At 32.4% G+C, this 23,405-nt stretch overlaps 1 protein-coding gene across 8 annotated transcripts in view; it reads right to left on the bottom strand.

The window, feature by feature from the left end:
- LOC114328625 (uncharacterized) overlaps positions 1–23,405 on the bottom strand; it is an 895,031-nt gene that overhangs the window by 637,528 nt on the left and 234,098 nt on the right. For all 8 annotated transcript variants that reach the window (XM_050655804.1, XM_028277517.2, XM_028277519.2 and 5 more), the window contains exon 2: positions 3,276–3,651. The gene's annotated coding sequence lies outside the window, so the exon portion shown is untranslated. The remainder of the gene's footprint in view (positions 1–3,275; positions 3,652–23,405) is intronic.

The following is a 23,405-nucleotide window of genomic DNA, read 5'->3' as shown; positions in this document are numbered from 1 at the left end:
CCTAGTTTCAAAAGTTATGCATCACCAAAATTCTGCCCACTTTTGTAGTTGATTTTTTCGTGAACAGAGTAACGGATTCTTCTAATTTTTTTAATATATTAGAGTTTTCTTTGGTATTTAGACAGTTAGGCAAATTTACTCAAACTTCGTTTTTAAACTTATACCGGGAGGAAGAAAAGATATGGTTTTCTGATGTTAATGTGAATGTCCCTGATATCTTTAGAAACAAAGAAAATGGACGGTTTTATTCTGTAATATGACGTGTTTTAACTGAAACAAAACTAAATTAACAATAAAAAATAACAGTTAATGGACCTTTAGAAGCAGAAAGGCACATAACGTTAACAATTCTGGTCGAAGTCTTAAGTTGTTTGTCGACCAAGTGAGCGGTAGGTATGCACAAAGCAGCATAAGGGAGACGAGATTGTTTAATGGAGGCTCTGTGATGTTTTGGAGTGGAATTTCCTTGACAGTAAGTACGGAGTTGATGTCTACGTGGGGGGTCTTTAAATAGCGAGAGGTACATTGCACAGATTTTCTTTCTTTGAACACTTCGTTGCTATCGCAGTATATATAGGAAATAATTTCATCTATGTGTATGATAAGACATAACCTTCTTACGTATCGCATGTCGTCAGTTACAACACGTAGTAAAGAGTAAAACCGTCTAGTTTCCTTGTTATGAAAGATATCAAAGAAACTAAAAATATAAAATGTTTACAAAATATGAGACTACAATACGATTTCGATGCATATTCACACTTGTACCTTTTCCTCCCTACAGAGTGTCTCAAACTTAACATAAGAAAAACAGTTATTTTCTTCCAGCCGGTATAAGCACACTTCCCGTCATAAAAAACTGGTACACTTTTATTTCCCAATGTAAACCTATCTTCAGACTGAACACAATGGTTCGTGAATCACTCCGTTGTTGCCATCACGGATAACGGAATTGCACTAAATCTAAATTAAAAAAATAATGTTCAAAAATGTATAAAGTTCTTATTATTATTATATTATCTTTATCATAACAACAAAAAAAAATTTTTTATTAACCAGAGAGAGGGTTGAGTTACTGTCCAAAATGTTCGAAGGATCTTTAAATAACTCAATACAGATTTCTGCTACACACTTTAAACGTAATAATTTAACACTAGAATGTCTGGCTTAGCATACCTACCTAGAAAGCCGGAAGGGATTATTTTGGCCCCACGTTCTTTAATCAATTAAAACTTAGTTTAAAGAAATTAAATCAACTCTAGAAGGTAATCGTCCGGGATTTGAACCCGCAATCTCGCGATTTTTTGATCTCTGGTCCAATGATCTACCAACAAGGCCATCAAGCCGCATGCTACTTACCTTTCAGATATAAATAATTATACATCACGGTGACAAGTGAAATATAAAAATAGATGTTTTAGTATTTTACGCCCAAGGAAGACAAATCCAAAGACACAAAATTATAATAAAAAACCTTTTAAACCACCTTTTTCAAATTGCGCAAGTTGTATTATTAATATTAATGTTAATAAATGAAATATAAATATTTTGACGTTTCACAATTTGAAAATTCACTTTTAACTGCAGTGCCTTAAAATTTTTAAAGCACTAGTGCCTTAAAGTAGCATTTTTAACGCTCCTATGGAGTCCTAAAATTTGCATTTTTAACACGTTTGTAGAAAAATATATTTAAAAACACTAATATATTCTTTCCACACCTTTTCTGGACTGATACATAAATAAATTAAAACATTTTGAAGTATAACTTCAAAAATATAATATGAAAACTATTTAAAAAGGCAGTATAACTATTAACTAACCTTTGTTTGTTGTTTCTCTTCCACAAATTTTAAAACGCAACAACCATACATAACCAAACCGTCAACCGTCCAAACCACAGCTGCGCTACAGCTGCCATATTGGATAATTTTTGACATGTCATTTGAACATCCAATCAGAACAAAGTTATAATGCGCATGCGCCCGGATCGTAGGTTTTAACATATAAACATTCACCCTCATATCGCGCGTAAAGAAGTATAACTTCAAAAAAACTACAATAACTTTAAATCGCAACAGGGGCCAAATTAGTACCTCCGGCTTTCTAGTGTTAAAGTCATGTCTAGATTTATTATCTGTCATTATTTTTGTAGTGAAATACGTTTATAAATTATAATAAAGCACGAATCAATGTATGGGTACTTAATTGAGACGATGGAAAATTACAAAATTAATATAAGTTTTTTATGCATGTTTATTAAATACTTGCGGTCTGTTGCATAGCCCTGGTTTGACACAATATTTTCGTTGAACTGGCAACGTTGCCCTAGAAACTAGAATGACACTTGTGACAAGATCAAATTACACAACTTAAAAACACGATTTTGGGTTATAAGAATTGTACCAGTTTATTATGACGCGAAGTGTACAAAAAAGAAGTCTGAGTAAACCTTTACTCAACTGTGTAAATATCAAAGAAAAATCTAGAATATTAAAAAAAATCACGAAATCCGGTAATCATGTTCATGACTTATATTCATAAAAAAATCAACTATGAAAATGAACATAATTTTAGGTGATACATACTTTTGAAACTATGTTTATTTACAAGGTGTTTTAATTAGTTACAATATTAAATGCAAAGTGATACAACTCAATCAACATAAATGATATGATTTTTTAACACATCGTTAATAAAAATATTGCAGAAAACCTTTATGCAAAAAGAAACATATTTTTTTAATTGAAAAGTTAAAACATCTCAAATCAGAGAATGAATTGTTATAATCAACTGTATTTAAGATTGAAGAAGCAGTGGTGGTAGTAATAAGCAATATCTCACGAAAGACATTCTGCGCTCTGAAAGACATGATGAAGAAAATAATGGAAAAATATGATTATCCTTAAATTTTAAAATGTGTCGTCACAAACGATGTATGTGATGCTCATAGGAAAATTAGAAGCATATTTATTGATGATTGTAACTAAAGTTCGAAAATAAGTAATACATAAAGGCAAGCAGTGTGTACCTAGCTAATATATATTTAGTATTGAGAGGTAAGTCTACCCATACTAGAAGAGTTTATAGTCCAAGAGCTGAGCAAAACATCAACATAACAAGGAAATCCTTTGTTTTTTATATATTGTCCTTACTTATTATTTTTTAATATGTATTCTGGCCAAGTTATTCTATAAAAGCATTATTTTTTAACAGTTGTGTATTTAATTTGTTAAAATAATATAATAGCCATAGCTTACCAAATTGTTTTTACATACCTTACTGTATAACTGATGGTTGATTTAAAAAACAGCTTAGAAATTTAACTTATTCGATGTTAAATGTTTGCCATTGTGAGAATGACAGCAAGTTCAAGGTACGCCCACCTCTACGAGCGACGTGCTCCGACGTCCTGATCGTCGTTGGGACTTTGGGACGCCGCCAACTAGATGAATCCCTCACGATAGAGTCATAAAATCGGTGCGTTCCGATTGTCTGATGTTCATCGTTGAGGCGCACCATAGCATGCTTGATTTTGCACCGGCTTTCCAAGCCGTAGTCATCGATCAAAATAGACGTTTTTTGATGAGTAGATACAATGAAATTGATTTGGATTTTCTCCTCGGTATATTCGTTTAATAGGTCAGTCGGTTGCTGTAAAAAAAAGAGAACAACGCGTTATTAATTTAAAAATATAGGCTTCCTTGTACTAAAAATAATTTTTTTTGAAGTATGTTTATTGAGTGAAATCGGGGTATACATTCAAACTATATCTAAGGAGATACTTGAGTTTTTCTTTCAATGTAATTAATGAATCTGTCGGAAATACTTGACTATAATAATTTGTTTACCATTAAGAAAAATAAAAAAGAAAACGTAAATCCAACAGTAAGAAAATAACGAGGCCAATACGAGATTACTTATTCTAAAACCATTTACAATGAAGACACTACAGCTTGGTCCATGTACCGCCTAAAGTATTTAGTGTACAAAATTTGTCTGTAAAACTGTAATTTCTCATTTTTCCATTTCACTTTCATATAAGGGTCATGTAAACTGGAGTGAACAATCTTTACTTTATTATGTATATTCCTGTGAGGAAAAGTTCCTACGTTTTATTTAAAAACTGCAAAAATTAAGAAATACGTAAGCACATACAAGACTATTGGTTCCATGACATCCCGTAACACGACAGTTCGTAACCCGACAAATGGTAATAATGGACAATTCGTAACGGCGACAGTTCGTAACTCTATATATTCGTAACAGACGATTCGTAACGTCAAAATTAAATTATTCTGTTTATTTTTGTTAACATGGAAATTAACTTTTATTATAGTTACATTGTTACAATTAAAATTACGTTTATATTCGTAACACTAACATTAAATTTCTTTTTAGCAAATTTAGTATTACTGAATTTAATAAAAAATGCATTTGGCATACTGGCATACATTCCTATACTAAAAGTATGTAGGTAATAGTATTTTTGTTAACACCACTTGTATTTAAATATATTTCACAAACTTTTGCACATTATATTCTTGTTAATATGACTACTGGAGAATTTTTTAAATTTTATTTTGAATTACCTTTTTATAGTTGTAAAACTAAGTGTGAAAAGTAATGAAACTAATAAAAAATGTACATTACTAGATTAAGTATGTTTTATTTTAAGACAATTTTAAAAATTTATTTCTCCACGAAATATGAAATGTGTTGAAAATAAAATGTTTGTCCTAATGCTCGTTCGTTAAATATGTAGATAAACGTAATTGCAATTGTAACTGTAATAAAAGTTAGTTTCCGTGTTAACAAAAATAACCAGAATAATTCAATTTTGACTTACGAATTGTCCGTTACGAATATGTATAGTTACGAATTGCCGCGGTTACGAACTGTCGCCGGTACGAACTGTCGCCGTTACGAATTGTCCGTTACGAATTTTCCGTTACCGTTTGTGTGGTTACGAACTGTCGCGTTACGAGATGTCTGGACACGAAGACGGTTACATCATTGAATATTTTCCTTTTTCCGTCTGTAAAAGTGTACCCACCCTAAATTGGTAAAACGTAAAAACAAACCAATGATTCCTGTCGGCACCTGGACATTGGAAGCAACGCCATCCAAGAAATGAACAGGTTAAATATTGATATCCTTGGAAGTAACGAGCTAAAATTCCCTGGGTCAGGAGAAATGAACATTGTTATGGTAGGGGAGCCCAAGCGGGGATTTTTGCAGTTACCCCAGCGCGTCAGATTATCAAATGGGGAGAAACCTTGTACTCCGTAAATGTACTTCTACCATATATTGGCTCTGGAGTTCGTTAAGGGGGGTGCGAAAAAATATATCATTAGTAAAACTCGGAATCGTCAGATTAACATAAGCGTATATTTAAAAAATCTGACGATTTGAGAGGGGCGTAAGGAAATGGGCGAGTCACAAAGTTTCACAAAAAAAGTGAATATTTCGCTAAATGAACGCCAGATCGAAAAACTAAAAAATATGTGTTTAAATATTTTTCAAAAATCTATCGAATGATACCAAACACTACTCCCCGGAGAGGGGTGGGGGATAAATTTAAAATTTTAAATGCGAACCCCGCGATATTTCGCGAAATGAACATCAGATCGAAAACTGCAATATACACATATTTGATATTTTTGAAAAGTCTATAGAATGGCATTCAACACGACCCCCCACGGAGGTGGAGGGGGGTTACTTGAAAATTTTAAATAGGAGCCCCCAATTTTTATTGCAGATTTGGATTCTTTACGTAAATTTAAGCAACTTTTATACGAGACATTTTTTTGAATTATGGATAGATGGCGCTATAATCCGAAAAAACCGTTGTTGGAAATGGAAAATTTAGTTGAAAATGGAAAGTCCCCACTTAAATGGAAAACTTTACTTAACTTTTTTTTGGTTTTAAGACCTACTCTTCACAACCCAATAGGTCACCATAACGCTCGAGTAACTGCAAATTATTTTTGAAAAATGTAAACGCAGAATGAAAGATTGCATTATTACCGAGCGCCGAAAGTCCCTGAAAACTTCTATAATATTTATAATAAGTTACAGGGGTGAAAATAAAGGAAATTTAGTGTGATTTTTAATTTCAAATATATCATTCAAAAGAAACTTTTTGGTTATTCTAAAGGACTTTCGGCGCTCGGTGATCATGTAATCTTTCCTTCTGCGTTTAAATTGTTCAAAAATACTCATTAGGATTTTTTCAGGATTCGAAAAAAATGTTAGAATCTTGTAAAACAAATTGGCGCGAAATTTTACGCCAATGCCCTTAAGAAGTTAAAAATACATTACTCAAGTAATAATTATACTAAAATCACAATAAAGATGCACTAGAAATAAACAACCAAGACACGTTGAATGTTACGAGGGCCACTCCCAAATCATGATTTAAAATATATTTTATATATGTTATAGTCAAAGCCCGAATTTCAGGCACTCCTAGGTTTGACTAGGCAATCCTCAGGTCTGACTGACGGTCTTAGTCAAAGCCCGAAATAAATTACAGTTTCGGCCTTTGACTAGTCAAACCTAGGAGAGACTAAGTTGGTCAGGCAAAGGTCGAAATTTAATTTTATGGAATCGGGGTTTGACTAGTCAAACCCCGATCAGCTATTAAAATGTCGTAATTCGTTAGATTAGGTTTAATAAAACGTTATTTTTTAATTTTAGTGTTTATTATTTCTATATTGTCGCAATTAAAAAAAATAGTGTTTATTCTCACATGTTGAGGCATTATGGCATTTAGAGTTGCACAATACGTTAGACCTTTTAGGTACACTTACATAATTTTGAAGAGCATTTTTTATTGCATTTTATAAAGCCTTGTTCTGCAAATTTAGAATTTTTTGTACTAATTTCTCTTTGAGACAGCTTAACGTCTGGAACATCTTCGAAATTAAGAAAATTATCTTTGTGTATTTTATTTTTTGAAAAAAGTGTGTTTATTGTTCCTAATTTTGTACCTACTCTATATAAAACATCAATTGTTTTATCTTGTATGATATCCAAAATATTTCGAGCATCTTTGACCCTATCAAAGCTCGGTAGAGGTATTATTACAGTTGTTCCGATCGAAATTGAAGGAATTTTTTTTTCACTTCATTGATTCATAGCATTATCCTGGGCATGAAGACCTTCAATCACCTTTCCTTTATTTATTTTAATCTTTTCTGTCTGTTCACAACGCTTGCATGTACCTTTTCTGTCAAAACCTTCATAGTATACACCAAGTGTGCTGTCAGCGCACACAGAATGTACCAGCTAATTACAAATTATGCACGTATGTGCGTCAGAGCTATCTTTTTGGCAAATAGAACAAACCACTTCTGAAGAAGTAATCTGAATTGTTTGACAATTTTCTTCCTCTCCTAGAGACGACGGTCCGGGGGATTCCTTAGTTTTTATGGTGTCCTTAGTGTTTTCTACGATTGCAATATCTTCTTTCACAGTTGACGATAACATTTCCATTCCATCTGTTTGTGCTAAAATAAAATTCATATACAGTCGAACCCGCTTACTAGAATCCCTGTTATAGGAATATCCCGGTTTATGGAATATAAATTCGAGTTCCCGAAACGTTTCCATTTACTCCTTAATAAATTTATCCTTTTATTGGAATAGGTTCTAATTAGATAATACCGCTTATTAGCATATTTTGCAGGTCAACGAATATTTTTTTACATTTTACTAAAAATTTAAATTATGTTTGGTATTATGGTCAGTCGTCAAGGCCTGTAGTGCTGGATTAGATATTATTAGGGTAATAAATATTTATTACTTTGTTACGAGTACCTACCAATTCGATCTTTAGCCGAAAAATGCATGGGTCATAAAGTAGTTTTTATTTGTCTACACAAAGGCACTGTTGCCTGCTATAAAATTGTTAGAAGCAGTTTATTTAGAATTCACCCAGAGAGTATTTACCTACTTGTTTGCAAGATGAGAATTATGGCTTTGTTAAATTCATCCATCTCTTGCCGCCAATAAAAGTTCCATTCAACCAATGGATTAAGGATGACCACACGGATTAACAATAAAAAACTATAATTACCGATAATTTCTCAAGAAAAAATAAGTAATTTTGTTATATGCATTTTAATAACAAAATATTTACATATCTACATATTGCATACATTTTATATTAATTACCTACTGCTACTGTATTCATTCACATACATAATATAATGTAATTTGCTATTTAACACATACATAGATAAGTAGTAGTTACACTACTGTATTATTGAGGTAAAAAGACCTAAAAACATTTACATATACTGATTATGTAGGTATATATATTGATGTGATCTTGATTATTGATATGAGATAATATTCTTATATGTCATTTAATTTAATCAATGCATTAATCATAATCTAATTAATTTACCAGATCACATATCAATATGTTTTCAATCTCAGGGCGAATTATAAAATTAATTACTTACTCTCGTGGCTTCTAAGTATTTCTCAATGGTTCCTAATCGGGATAGGAAAGAAAGGAGTAAAATAATACACACATACGGGTTACAATTATAATCAAAATATTGTTTATTTTATTTAAATGGCAATCACTGCTTAATATTTGCTAGATATTATTATTTTTAAACATAACATTTACAAATGGGAATCTTATTTCCTTTTGGTTTCCAATTGAAAGTTTTTATTAACATTTAACTATTAGGATTTATTAGCAACAATTCTATTTAAGTTTGATGAAGCTTTTCTGATATTATTTATTATGTTCTTCAATTTATAATGTGGTATTAAATACAAAAAACCCATACATTCATGTCCAAACAAATGAGACTGACCTTTTTCTGGTGAACTGAGAATGTCTTCACACAAGACCCGTTTCCTGCTATCCTTGGCTGCGATCAAAACCTCTTCCTGGCTTTCAGTAATGTTCTCCTTTGAAAACTAGCTCGTATAGCTCTCGTTCCTGCTTCTGTCGTGATGCTGTATTCTACCTTTTTCGAAACTGCAATCAGCTACCGGGACACTCTTGGCTCAAGGAGGTTCTTTTACTCTCAACCTGGCCTACCTCTCGTTCCACGATAGATACTCCACACTCCCGGAACTACACCGGCTTTCTCACTCTCCGTACACTACCGTCTACTACTGGACTTCACTTCTCGACAGCTCAAAACATTCTGCTCTCTATTTTCAGTCATTCACCTACTTTCTAAATATCCCTTCCAGATTCACAAATCAAACTTCCACCACCAACTCTCATTCGCAGTATTCCTCAAAAACCAATTTTTAATCTTTCTAAATATGCTTAATGGATTTCAAAAAAAAATAGTTAATTCCCATTCTAAAATTACTTTCTACTATTTACAAAATTTAATGACCTATTATCTACTTCAACTGAGTCTTATTTAGCATAGGCCAATGATCGAACCTTCCGCGAACAACGATAATGACCTATTATCTCTTTCAAATGAGTCTTATTTAGCATAGGCTAATGATCGAACCTTCCGCGAACAACGATAATGGTACGCGCCATTCACTTTGTTTATTCTCCGCGCATTGTCCCGAGTTCCGTAAGCTTTTTCTAATCACTTCTTAAAATTAAATATAACAATTTGTTGTATACAGGTTGTTCTAAATTTATATGCCCGTGGTTGAGAAAATTGAAAATATTTTATATTAAATTGAATTCTGTTTATAATTATCAAAATTTAATTTTCATATCAAATAGAAATATAACAAATCCCCGCCTTGTATTCGATAAAATTTATCTGCATTTTTAAATAAATTTTCTCGAGGAAAAACCAAATCCCTGTATATTTCCTTACTTTAATCTACCTCTTATATCCTAACTTACTATCTACTTCATGTATCTGTCTTTTATTCGTGATATTTGTATACATCGTGAATATTATAAATTCCTCGGATCTTTTCCGAGTTCCTGTGCCTCAACTCATAACTATTTATCCCATTTTCATTATTCACGATGTACGGGCCTTCGAAAACAGGCATCAACTTTGCGCAAATGCCCCCAGGAAGATTTGATACTCGTAATGCCCTCACGAGTACTTTTTCACCCTTTTGGAAAGTCACTGGTCTTCTTTTTCTATTTTGTTCCTGTCTTTGGATATATTTTTCGTTGCTTCGCCGTAATCTTCTCTGTACGGTTTCAATCACCTGTTGATATTCTTTTGGCTCTTGGTCTTCCCATGGCCTTAGCGGCAGTACACCCTTCATGATGTATTCTGGGGTCTTTTTTGTTACTGTGCTCGGAATTGTATTTAGATACCTTTCTATTTCCGCCATTTTCCTGTCCCAGTGGCGATGTTGACCATCTGTTGCAATGCGAAGAAATTTCGTCACTTCCTCTATGAATCGTTCCGACGGATTACTCTGTGGATGCCTGATGCTGACAAAATTTGTCTCTATTCCTCGTTCTCGAAGTTGTCCCTTGAAACGATCATTTCGGAAATACGTTGCATTGTCCAGTAGAATCTTTTTTGGTGTTCCTACTATGGCTATAAAATTGTCGATTTTTCTTAATATTTCTTCCCCCTTTGTGGTGCGGCAACTATATAATTTTACGTATTTTGAAAACACATCCACCATTACCAGAATATGTTTGTTCCTTTTAGTGGTCATAATTAGCTCGCTTAACATATCTATTGCTACAATGTCTAGTTTGTTTCGGGCTTCAATATTTTTGGCAACATTTTCGTTTTTGAAATTCCGACTCTTATATTTTTGACATACATCGCACTTCTGGGTAATTTCCTTTGCAACGCGGTAATCCTGTCGGCTGATGTAATTTTCCCTAAAAACGAGCCAAACTTTTCTGCTACCGATATGCCCATTGTCCTCATGTAATTTCTTTGTTATCTTTTCAGCCAATGTCTGTGTCACTAAATATAGTTCCTTTCCGTCTATTCTCTTAAAATATATGTTATTTTCTACTTCCGCTCTTCTTTTCTCTCTTTCCTCTAGGTCTTCTTGGTTTGTTCTTATCTTATTTAACGAATATATCCCTTCTTCTTGTATTAATCTATTTAGTCCCACCTGTAGAGTAATTGTTTCCTTTTTTCCGGTGTCCTCATCCCGTGTTAGAGCGTCGGCTATTATGTTGTCTTTTCCTTTTATATATCGGAACTCAAAATCATACTCCTGTAATAATAGAATGCCTCTATGTATTCTATTATTTACTAATCTATTCTTCATGATATGTACTAAAGCTGCATGGTCTGTTTCGATTGTGAATTTTGCTCCCAATAAGTAAAACCTCAATTTGTTTACGCAATATAGTACACTGGCAAACTCCAATTCTGTAACACTATATTTTCTCTCATGTGTTTTAGTCACTCGAGATATAAAACATATCGGCACTTCTTGGTCGTTTTGTATTTGAGACAGAACTCCTGCAAATTTTTGTATGGACGCATCAGTTCGGAGTATAAAAGGTAAATTGTAAATGGGGTGGTATATTTTCGTTCCTTTTGCGAATTCTCGTTTTAATGTTTCGAAAGCTTCCTCCTGTTCTTGTTTCCAATTCCATTTTATTCCTTTTTTAAGCAATTTTATCAGAGGGATTTCCTTTTGGCTCAAATCGGGAATCAGTTTTTTAAAATAATTAATCGTGCCAAGAAAACCTCTCAATGTTTTCAAATTCGTTGGTCTTGGGTATTCATCTATGAGCTTGATTCTGTCTTCGGCTAATCTTACTGTTTTGGTGTCCAATTGAAAACCCAAATAAATGACTTCTTTTTGAAAAAATTGACATTTTTCAATGTTTAATTTCAATCCCGCTGTGTCCAATTCTTCCAGAATTATTTCTATGTGTTCCAGATGACTCTGAGTATCTTGTGAAAAAATTAATAAATCATCGATATAATGAACTATGAAATCTTCATGGCGATTCAAAATGGTATGTAGAGCTCGGACGAGTGCAGCACAAGCACTCTGCAATCCAAATGGCACTACCTTAAACCTGTAGACAATACCATCAATAGAAAAAGCGGTGTAGTTTCTACACTTTTCAGCTAACGGTATCAACCAAAAACTGTGTTTTAAGTCAATTTTTGAAAATATGTGTGACCCGGTGATTCTTCCAAAAATGGCCTCGATGTTTAGAGGTGATTCATATTGTGATACAGTGTGCTGGTTGATATTCCTGGCATCTAAACATAATCTCAATTCTCCATTGCTTTTCCTTACTATCACAATCGGGTTAAAATACGGTGAATCACATCTTTCGATGATTTGATCTTCCAACATTTTATTTATTTCTTCTTTCACCTCTTGTCGATACTTGTATGGAATCGGGTAAGTTTTTGATCGAAAATTTCCCAAGTTTTTCACCTCAAATGAATGTTCGTACTTTTTAGCCACTCTGTTTTCCTCATTGATCAAATTTTCGTAGTTTCTTAACATCAACCGCAATTCTTTTTCTTTCCCTTCTCCACATATCAATTTTCTGTCTTTTTTCTCAGATTCTTCACACATGTTTACCGTGCATTCTGCATCCTCGTTTGCATATACCTCCTCTTCAAATACTACTGTTTCAATCATATTCTTTTCACTTTCATTTTTTAGCTTTATTTCTTCTTCTCCTGAGCTCGTCTCTTCTTTTGAGGAATCCCAGGTATCCTTTGTTTCTGATACTCTCAAATTTTCTTCTTCTGGGCTCAACTCTTCTTTTGAGGAGCCACAGGTTTCATTTTCTTTTATCTTTTTCTGACCTTTTCTCCTTTTTTTTCTTTGTCCTTGTTTCGCTGCCAAATTCATTTCCACTGTTTGTTCTTTACCTGATTCGTCCGTATTTTGTTTCTCATGTTCCTTGTCCTGTTCTTTTTCTTTTTCTTCTGTTAGTTTCATCGTATTATTTTTAAAATCTATCACTACATGTTTTTCTGCCAATTCGTCAACTCCTACTATCATGTCATGTGACATGTTTGGCATTATTACACATTGTAGTGCATACATATTCTTACCCAGTCGTACCATTACTCGTATGCCTTCATTTATAGTTGCCAATGTCCGTTTGTTTGCGCCCACTAAATTTACCCTAGGTATTTTGTAAATTAAATTTGTTAAGTTAACTTCTTCTATTAGTTTTCTGTTGACCAATGTTATTTCAGATCCAGTGTCTATCATAATTTTAATTGGTTTCTCGTTGATAAATCCATCCACAAATTTTAAATTAACTCCATTTTTCTTTTCGTTGTTTCCTGCCAATTTAATAAACTCCTTGGGGTGACAAAAGATTCCTGTTTGATTTTTGGTTTTTAGTGAGCGCCGTCGTGAAAAGACGCCGGTTGCTCATCGTTGTTTATATTTTCGTCATAATGTCTCTCTCCGTCATATTCATCTGTCTGGGTATTATTTACTTCTCTTCTATTTTCTCTTGGTCTGTCGGATCTGTTTCGGTTTTCTCGATATCCCTGTTCATTTTGTCTACCATTATTTCTGTTTTCTTGATTTGAGCGTGTGGTGTTTCTATTCTGGTATTCTCGATTTCTGTCCTCATTCTATTGCCTATTTCTTTGTTCATAATTTCCTCTTCCGTTGTCTCTATTTTCGTTTTCCCTTCTGGGATTAAAATCTCGTCTTGTATAGTCCCTCCTATTTTGATTTCTATCTCTGTAATCTTGTGTTTCTCGGGGCCTGTAATCTTCTCGCGACCTTCTTGATTTTCTTTCTCTTAGACGTGATTCTCTTATTTGTAGGAATTGGCATAAACTATCTATGTCTTTGTAATTTTGCAATGTGATATGGTCTTCCAGCGTTTCCTCGAAATGTCTTGCAATCAGTTCGACTAATTGTTCCGATGAGTAATTATATTGCAAATGTTTTGCATTATTGTAAATTTGCAAAGCATATGTCCTTTCTGATACACCCATCCTATCATTGTATTTCCCATTTTGCAATTCCTTGTTAATTTCCAATTGTTGGACCTTTCCCCAGAAATAATTCAAAAATTTTTGTTCAAATTGTTGCCAATTGCCGAATTCTTCTTCTTTGCTATCGAACCATAGGCTTGCTTCATATTTGAGATGGTTTCTGATAGTTTCTTTTGCTGTTTCGAAATTTCCGATGTGTTGTATTTTCTTTTTCAGGCTATTTATGAACGGCACTGGGTGTAATCTTCTTACATCCCCGCCAAACCTTATCTTCACGTCATCTGTGCTATGTATAACCATTTCTCTTCTTTCTCCTACATTTTGTTGCGTCCGGTTTTCGGTGACTTGTTTTTCTATTTCTGTGATTCTTTTTTCCACTTCTTCTCTATCTACTTGAATAGCATTTTCCAACTTATTTTCCAAATTTTCTAGTTCCTTTTTCTGGCCATTCGTTAACTCCTTTATTTTATCTTGAATTTTCATTTCATACTTTTCTATGCGTTCCTCCATTTTCTTGTTGTTCTCTTCTATGGCTTGTTTTGTTTCCTTCTAATTTTCTTGCATTATTCTTTTTGTTTCATCCATTTTTTGATCCAATTTTTGTTGTGTTTCATCCATTTTTTGTTGTGTTTCATCCATTTTTTGTTGTGTTTCATCCATTTTTTGTTGTGTTTCATCCATTTTTTGATCCACTTTATCCATTTTCTTTGATGTTTCTTCCTGATTTTTATCCATTGCTTGTTTTGTTTCCTCCTGATTTTTATCCATTGTCCTTTTTGCTTCATCCATTTTTTGTGATTGGAGTTGCATAAGTTGTAATATCTTTTCTAATTCTGACAATTCTTTTTTTCCTGTTTCCATGATTGTTGTGTCTAAAATATCTTCTTTGTCTGAATTATCCTCTTGATTTGAATGTTCTTTTTGTTTTTTATTGTCTTTGCTTTGGCTTCTTGTCACAGACATTTGTTTTCAAAAAGTACTGTCCCCGCCAAATATGAAATTTTACTAGTATGTTACCAAGACGACTTTTTCTCACCCAAATATTATAAATTGTCAATAAATATATCAAATGTAAATGTCGTAAAAATAAAATATTAAATCAGTTAAGTAAAATTTGTACCTAAAGAGATCTAAAATTTTATGTTATCAAATGTAAGTATCTCACTTTTTACCACAGGCATATAAATTTTCAAATACCGGCTTTACTCTTTCTATCCTTCAAATTTGCCACTAGAAATACTTTTCCATGCTTTCCACGTTGGACGACAGTTGATGTGATCTTGATTATTGATATGAGATAATATTCTTATATGTCATTTAATTTAATCAATGCATTAATCATAATCTAATTAATTTACCAGATCACATATCAATATGTTTTCAATCTCAGGGCGAATTATAAAATTAATTACTTACTCTCGTGGCTTCTAAGTATTTCTCAATGGTTCCTAATCGGGATAGGAAAGAAAAGAGTAAAATAATACACACATATGGGTTACAATTATAATCAAAATATTGTTTATTTTATTTAAATGGCAATCACTGCTTAATATTTGCTAGATCTTATTATTCTTAAACATAACATTTACAAATGGGAATCTTATTTCCTTTTGGTTTCCAATTGAAAGTTTTTATTAACATTTAACTATTAGGATTTATTAGCAACAATTCTGTTTAAGTTTGATGAAGCTTTTCTGATATTATTTATTATGTTCTTCAATTTATAATGTGGTATTTAATACAAAAAACCCATACATTCATGTCCAAACAAATGAGACTGACCTTTTTCTGGTGAACTGAGAATGTCTTCACACAAGACCCGTTTCCTGCTATCCTTGGCTGCGATCAAAACCTCTTCCTGGCTTTCAGTAATGTTCTCCTTTGAAAACTAGCTCGTATAGCTCTCGTTCCTGCTTGTGTCGTGATGCTGTATTCTACCTTTTTCGAAACTGCAATCAGCTACCGGGACACTCTTGGCTCAAGGAGGTTCTTTTACTCTAAACCTGGCCTACCTCTCGTTCCACGATAGATACTCCACACTCCCGGAACTACACCGGCTTTCTCACTCTCCGTACACTACCGTCTACTACTGGACTTCACTTCTCGACAGCTCAAAACATTCTGCTCTCTATTTTCAGTCATTCACCTACTTTCTAAATATCCCTTCCAGATTCACAAATCAAACTTCCACCACCAACTCTCATTCGCAGTATTCCTCAAAAACCAATTTTTAATCTTTCTAAATATGCTTAATGGATTTCAAAAAAAAAATAGTTAATTCCCATTCTAAAATTACTTTCTACTATTTACAAAATTTAATGACCTATTATCTACTTCAACTGAGTCTTATTTAGCATAGGCTAATGATCGAACCTTCCGCGAACAACGATAATGACCTATTATCTCTTTCAAATGAGTCTTATTTAGCATAGGCTAATGATCGAACCTTCCGCGAACAACGATAATGGTACGCGCCATTCACTTTGTTTATTCTCCGCGCATTGTCCCGAGTTCCGTAAGCTTTTTCTAATCACTTCTTAAAATTAAATATAACAATTTGTTGTATACAGGTTGTTCTAAATTTATATGCCCGTGGTTGAGAAAATTGAAAATATTTTATATTAAATTGAATTCTGTTTATAATTATCAAAATTTAATTTTCATATCAAATAGAAATATAACAATATGATATACATATTGGCATAGTATGTAAAACTACATATTGGCATAGTATGTAAAACTACACATTGGCATAGTATGTAAACAATATTATTACGTATATTTGGTACACTTATTTCGACTAGCCACCAATGATCGGTTATTAGAATATCCCGGTTATAAGAATATTTTTGCCTGGTACAAAGGCTATTCCAATAAGCGGGTTCGACTGTACTTAGTCAAACCAAATTACGTATTTCAAGAAATCAAATAAAAGAATGCAAAGAGAATTTTCTTAATTTAGAAGATGTTTCAAAAATGTTAAGCTGTCTCTACAAAGAGAAATTTGTACAAAAGGTTCTAAATTTGGAGAACAATGCTTTATAAAATGCTACTGCAATAATAAATGCTCTTCAAAATTATGTAAGTGTAAAATAATGTCTAACGTATTGTGCAACTCTAAATGCTATAATGCATCAACATTTGAGAATAAACACTCATTTTTTTTATTTTAGTTACGACAATATAAAAATAATAAACATTAAAATAAAAAAAAATTACGTTTTATTAAACCTAATCTAACAAATTACGACATTTTAATAGCTGATCGGGGTTTGACTAGTCAAACCCCGATTTTATAAAATTAAATTTCGACCTTTGCCTAACCAACTTAGTCTCTCCTAGGTTTGACTAGCCAAAGGCCGAAATTCTAATTTATTTCGGGCTTTGACTAAGACCGTCAGTCAGACCTGAGAATTGCCTAGTCAAACCTATGAGTGCCTGAAATTCGGGCTTTGACTATAACATATACATTGGAAATCTTAAATTATGATTTACAAAGTTTATGCATTTTAAATCATAAACAATTCAACTCGTAACATTCAACGTGTCTTGGTTTGTTTATTTCTAGTTCTTCTTTATTGCGATTTTAGTATAGAAACAGCAGTAAAATGGTGTCGGAATCATAATAAGCGAAACTATGGAGAAAAGCGGTACAAATGTGGTCTATCACACAGATCGTGTGCAACTTTTACAACTTTACTGATGTAGAACCAATGAACATCAATATTATACAAGTCTACGCTCCAACAACTGATAAACCCGATACAGTTCTATAGAGTTGTAGTTAATGATATGAACTATACATAATTTCACTTTTTACGTTAATTGTTTACGTTATGCTTCATAAATAAAAAATAAAGTTTCAAATTTTTGCCGATTCCGATTACTTTTCATGTTTGTACATCATATACATCATGTACAATGTACAATTGTATCAAAAGCAAATCATCCTGTAGTACTGATGGACTATCTATAAAAATTTTCTCTAATCTCACAGAAAATATGTTGGAAATCCTCCTCTCACTAATTAATGATTCCTTCGAAAAAGGTAAATTTCCAGAGTGCCTAAAGACAGCCATTATTATTCCTCTTCATAAGGGTGGCGAAAAATCTGATGCCTGCAACTATAGACCTATTGCCTTACTACCGGTACTCTCCAAAATTATTGAGAGACTCATTAAAACTCGACTTATGTCCTTTATCGTTGATAACAACATTTTATCACAAAATCAGTTCGGCTTTTTAACAAATAAATGTACCACTGATGCCATGTTTTCTGTACTACATGAGGTTTACCAAGCACTAAACAATAATCTTTATACTGCCACTGTTTTCTGCGACTATGCCAAAGCTTTTGATTGTGTAAATCACGACATCTTGATTACAAAACTAAATTTCTATGGAATTCGAGGTATTTCTTTGAATTGGTTCCAATCCTACTTGAATAATCGGAAACAACTAGTTAGAGCAAATGATACTGACTCTAGTCTCAAAAACATCGTCTGTGGAGTACCACAAGGTTCAGTATTGGGTCCTATACTGTTCCTTATCTTTATAAATGACATTACTAATTTAAAAATAAATGGGAAAATTTTTCTTTTTGCTGATGATACCAGTATCACTTGGAGCAACTCAACTATTGCATCTCTTCATGAAACTATAACTTCGGATCTACTGACGATAAAGACCTGGTCTGACTCTAATTTACTCTCTTTTAACGTAAATAAAACAGTAGCATTATCCTATAAAGGAGCTCTTCAACCTTTGCCACTTCATAACAGCCAGATCAGTACCGTTGATTCTGTAAAATTTCTTGGTATTTTTTTAGACAGCAACCTCAAATGGTCCCTTCATATCGATTCGTTAAGTAAGAAACTCGCCTCAGCTTGCTATGCAATACGATCTGTCTCAAGGGAACTCAATTTATCATCTTCTAAAATAACATATTTTTCGTTGTTCGAGTCTCATCTTCGATATGGTCTTCCTTTTTGGGGTTCTAGTACAGCTGCTCAATTTGATGTCATTTTTAGATTGCAAAAAAGAGCAATAAGATATTTGTTTGGCCTCAGAAGATCTACACATTGCAGAAGTTACTTCAGAGATCACGAAATTTTAACACTTTCATCTTTATATATTCTAGAAACGGTTTGTTTAATTCGTAAGCACCTTCATGTCTTTCCATCAAGGCCCAATCATCTTTACTCCACCAGAAATTCAATCTTTGATATTTATTTACCGATTCCATCCACTGAGTTAGTAAAGAAATCTATATTATATTCCGCAAAGAAACTGTACAATCATCTTCCGTTACAACTTAAATCTGCAACATCTTTCCCTAAGTTCCGAAAAATGACAAAAGCCTATCTATCCAAAAGACCATATTATTCAATAGAAGAATTTCTTAATAACTAAGAAAATTGGGTTCCATGCGCAGTAGCATAAACTTGTCAGTTCCTTATGTTGTACCTATTTTATTTTATTTGTTGTATGTTCAATTTGCAATTTATATATGTTTTGCAATAAATTGTTTTTGTCTTGGCTTTTATATTATACTGTACATTGTTGACGATTTATCTAATTTTAGTACATTATAGTTGTTATTTGTTATTTATATTATGTTTTTCTTTTGACTGTATGTAAGCTTTGTCCATAAAATTGTAAAAATTTTCAGTGGCAATAAAGCATATTTCTATTCTATTCTATATGTTTTATACATATTTTAATAAACATGACGATATATTTTAATGTTTGAAAAGTGTTAAATTAAAAAGTAAAAAATAAAAAAATATGAAAAAATTTTTTTTAAGAAACTCTTTCCTTTAGTTACGAGTGACTAAAATTAAAAATATTATAAAAAAGTCAACTAAAAAGCAAAAAATAAAAAAATTGAAAAAATCTAACACATTCGTTAAAGAAAAGCGTGGAGCGAAAACCATTTATTCGATGAAAACGCGCCACGCTGTTCTTTGACGAATGTGTTAGGTTTTTTCAATTTTTGTATTTTTTGCTTTTTAGTTGATTTTTTATAATATTTTTAATTTTAGTCACTCGTAACTAAAGAAAACCGTTTCTTAAAAAAATTTTTTTTTTCATATTTTTGTATTTTTCAAATATAATAATAATAACGTTTATTTCCGTAAAATTAAACAATTAACAATAATAATACAATACAATAATTAGGTACATTACAATACCACAATTAATAATATTACATTTATTTAAATGCTTATTTAATTTAATAATGGATGAAGTTATAGGTAGTGTTAAACAAAATGAATCAGGGATACAAAATGGGTAACCGAACCATGAGAATATTTTGCTACGGATGCAATCTTAATAGCCGAAAACGAATGACTTAATAGCCGAAAACCAACTCCAACGACCCATAGGAAGACCCACAAAACGATGGTACGAGAGCTGGAGCTCCAGATCGCAGCAGAGACTGTAACAGAAGAAACAGGACATAGTCCTATTACAAGAAGAAGACATTTATTTAATTGTTCTGTAATTGGTTCAAGATAAATAAACAATAGTGCCATTAAAACAATGGAGTTGAGCGTGGGCCATTTTTCATATTGCTTATTTATATTGAGCTTAAAGCGATTTTTATTAATTTGTTAATTTTGATTAATTATTATTATATTAAGATAAAAAAAATTACAAAAAATTACAAGAGAGAGATAATTCATTCATACAATCAATGCAGATAACAACTGATGCGTATATAAATTTTTGAGATTTAGTAATCTATTTTTAATCTGACTCTATAAACTTTATTAATTGGTTTCAAAAAGGTAGCTTAACATTTGTCTGTAATTTTGTTTCAAATACCTACTAAACAATTTCTTAATTAATTGATGGATTCGACTGTTACTTAATGGAAGTTCATTTTATCAGAAGTTTATCATAAGATTCGATTCCAGCAATAAAGTTGCTGGTGAATAACTTTTGCTTGTATTTTGCTAATTAGCCCAGAGTAGTATTATGTCCCTTCGTTTTAACTTCAAATATCTCTAAAACTAATGATTTTATCGTTACGAATGAAGAATATATTACTTACAAAGACATTCAGCCGTGTGATGCATGGCCGAAGTTATCTTTAACGTAAAGTTATCCTTTAGTTAAGTTATAATCCTCGAATTGGTGTGATGTATCATATTTAACTACTTGCGTTATTTCTTGACAGTTCTTGAGTTATCTGATATATCAACTGTCACTTTATAACGCCACGTTAAACCTCAAGTTATGAGATAACTCTCAGTTATGTAAGGTTAGGTTCATCTTTTGACTTGTTTTTAGACAGAAATCAAGTGAATTTAGAAGCTAATAATTTATAATTAAGAATAGAAGGGTAATACAATTTTAAAAATTATACAAAAATCAAATCGAGAGATATAAGTTGAAATTTTATTAAGTAGGTACCTACTGGGCTTTCTATCCAGAGTTGCCAGATGATATTTTATAAATCCCCTACTTAGAAACTGAAATTCTCTCAAATTGAAGATCAAATACCTCAAATTTAAATTTTTGCTGCATTTTAATAAATTAGTAGTCAAATAAAGAGAACAGTAAACCAAAATTATACTACTTATCAACGACGCCCCTGGAAATAATTCATAGTTCCTATCGTCTTCGATTATATGGGAGTATTATAGACACTTCTATGTACATTCGCAAATTTAATTTACCATGACCCCTTAAAATCCTCCATAATTTTCCGCCCCCAAAAATTCCACTACAATTTCTGCTTGGAAAAATTTCCCTAGACGCTTTCAAATTACCCAAAAATTGTGGGAAAACACACCAATCTGGCAACCCTGTTTCTATCTACCGTTTGAAACACCACCGAACCCAAACAGCTGTTTGAATTTGAAAAGACGTTGAGGAATTTGTTACATCTTATAACTGTGAAGAATACATCACACCGAATTTTACCTAAATAGTTATGTGCATTTATACCTAAATAGTTATGAGAGTAATCTTAACTTTAACTCAAACGTTATAGATAGCTTCGGTCTTCCATCACACGGCTGATTATTGGAGAATCTAAAAATTATGCTAAAATAGCAGTTCCCTCATTGGCGTAGAATTTGGGAAGGGTCAAACATTCAATATCCCGTGTCGTACTCCTCTGGTAGTAGCCAGAAACGATTAATTATTTAACACAATTTAATAGGGTGCAGAGTACCTAAACTTTCTACCAAGTATGATAAGGATTTGCCAAATAGTTTTAAAGTACGGGGTACAAATAATTGTTAAAGTTTTGAATAAAGTATAAACTATTTAAAAATAAAAAAACATGAAAAAAAAATTTTAGGAAACGCTTTTCTTTAGTTCCGAGTGACTAAATTTAAAAATAATAAAAAATAATAAAAAAAAAATTGAAAAAATCCAACACATTCGCCAAAGAAAAGCGTGGCGCGTCTTCATCGAATAAACTGTGTTCGCCCCACTCTTTTCTTTGACGAATGTGTTGGATTTTTTCAATTTTTTTTTATTTTTTGCTTTTTAGTTGATTTTTTAATATTGTTAAATTTAGTCACTCGTGTACAAGAATTCATCTGTACTCATTAGATATCTTTTAAAAAAACACCCTTTAATTATCTACGCTAATTTCTTTCGGTTATTTAAATGTCATCATAAACAATTCCAACCTTCTTTCGTTACATAAACATTATTGACCTAGATCGTGAGGTGTAAGTATACATACAGCCACTATAAACACTTTTCAGAGTCGACGCTGACTTTGCACTTTTCAATATATTTATACAATCAAAAACATATAAGGGATTCCTCATTACACATTCCACATTCGTCATTCTATTATTAGATGTAAGATTATTCACATTAAAAGAGAGTGTCGTCTACACTCCGCGGGGACGACGTTACGTAAGTTGCTACCAGCTTGTACTCATGCGAGTATAATAAAACAACTTGAACAGTGAAACGACTAGTAATCATTCCACACCTCGGATAAGGGTTAACCACCCTTACCGGGAGAAGATAGCCCTAGTAATCTTAGACCATCATATGGCGATCCTGCCAGGATAGAAACTGAAGTAAACTGGAACGAGAAATGGAAAGAAAAACGTCTATGGCTGAGGATCTGGTACCTCGACCACCCTAGAATACAGTGTGGTATGTAGAAAGGATGGAGACAGCAGGCCTGACATGGAGCTAAATGGACAATGGTATGGAGATGGAACATCGTGGGACAATGGACAATGCCAGGGAACGTGGATCGAGAACTTTTGGTGATACGAACACAAACGTTTAAAGTGGTGAGTCTATATTTTGTTCTTATAGTATTTCCACGATATTTCTTAACAAATGAATGAAATAGCAGTAATGTAATTAGTATTTTTATCTATTTATTTTTAATTATCTTTATGGGTATTATTGGAATTTTTTTTAACACATATTAAAGTTATTAACATGGCATATTACCATTATTATTTGAGGTATATATTATTTATATTATTTATTACGAGGGTACATTTTTGCAATTTTTTTTAT

The sequence above is a fragment of the Diabrotica virgifera genome, chromosome 7, assembly GCF_917563875.1.
Source record: "Diabrotica virgifera virgifera chromosome 7, PGI_DIABVI_V3a".
Lineage (NCBI taxonomy): Eukaryota > Metazoa > Arthropoda > Insecta > Coleoptera > Chrysomelidae > Diabrotica > Diabrotica virgifera.
This window is presented reverse-complemented; position numbering and strand designations above follow the sequence as displayed.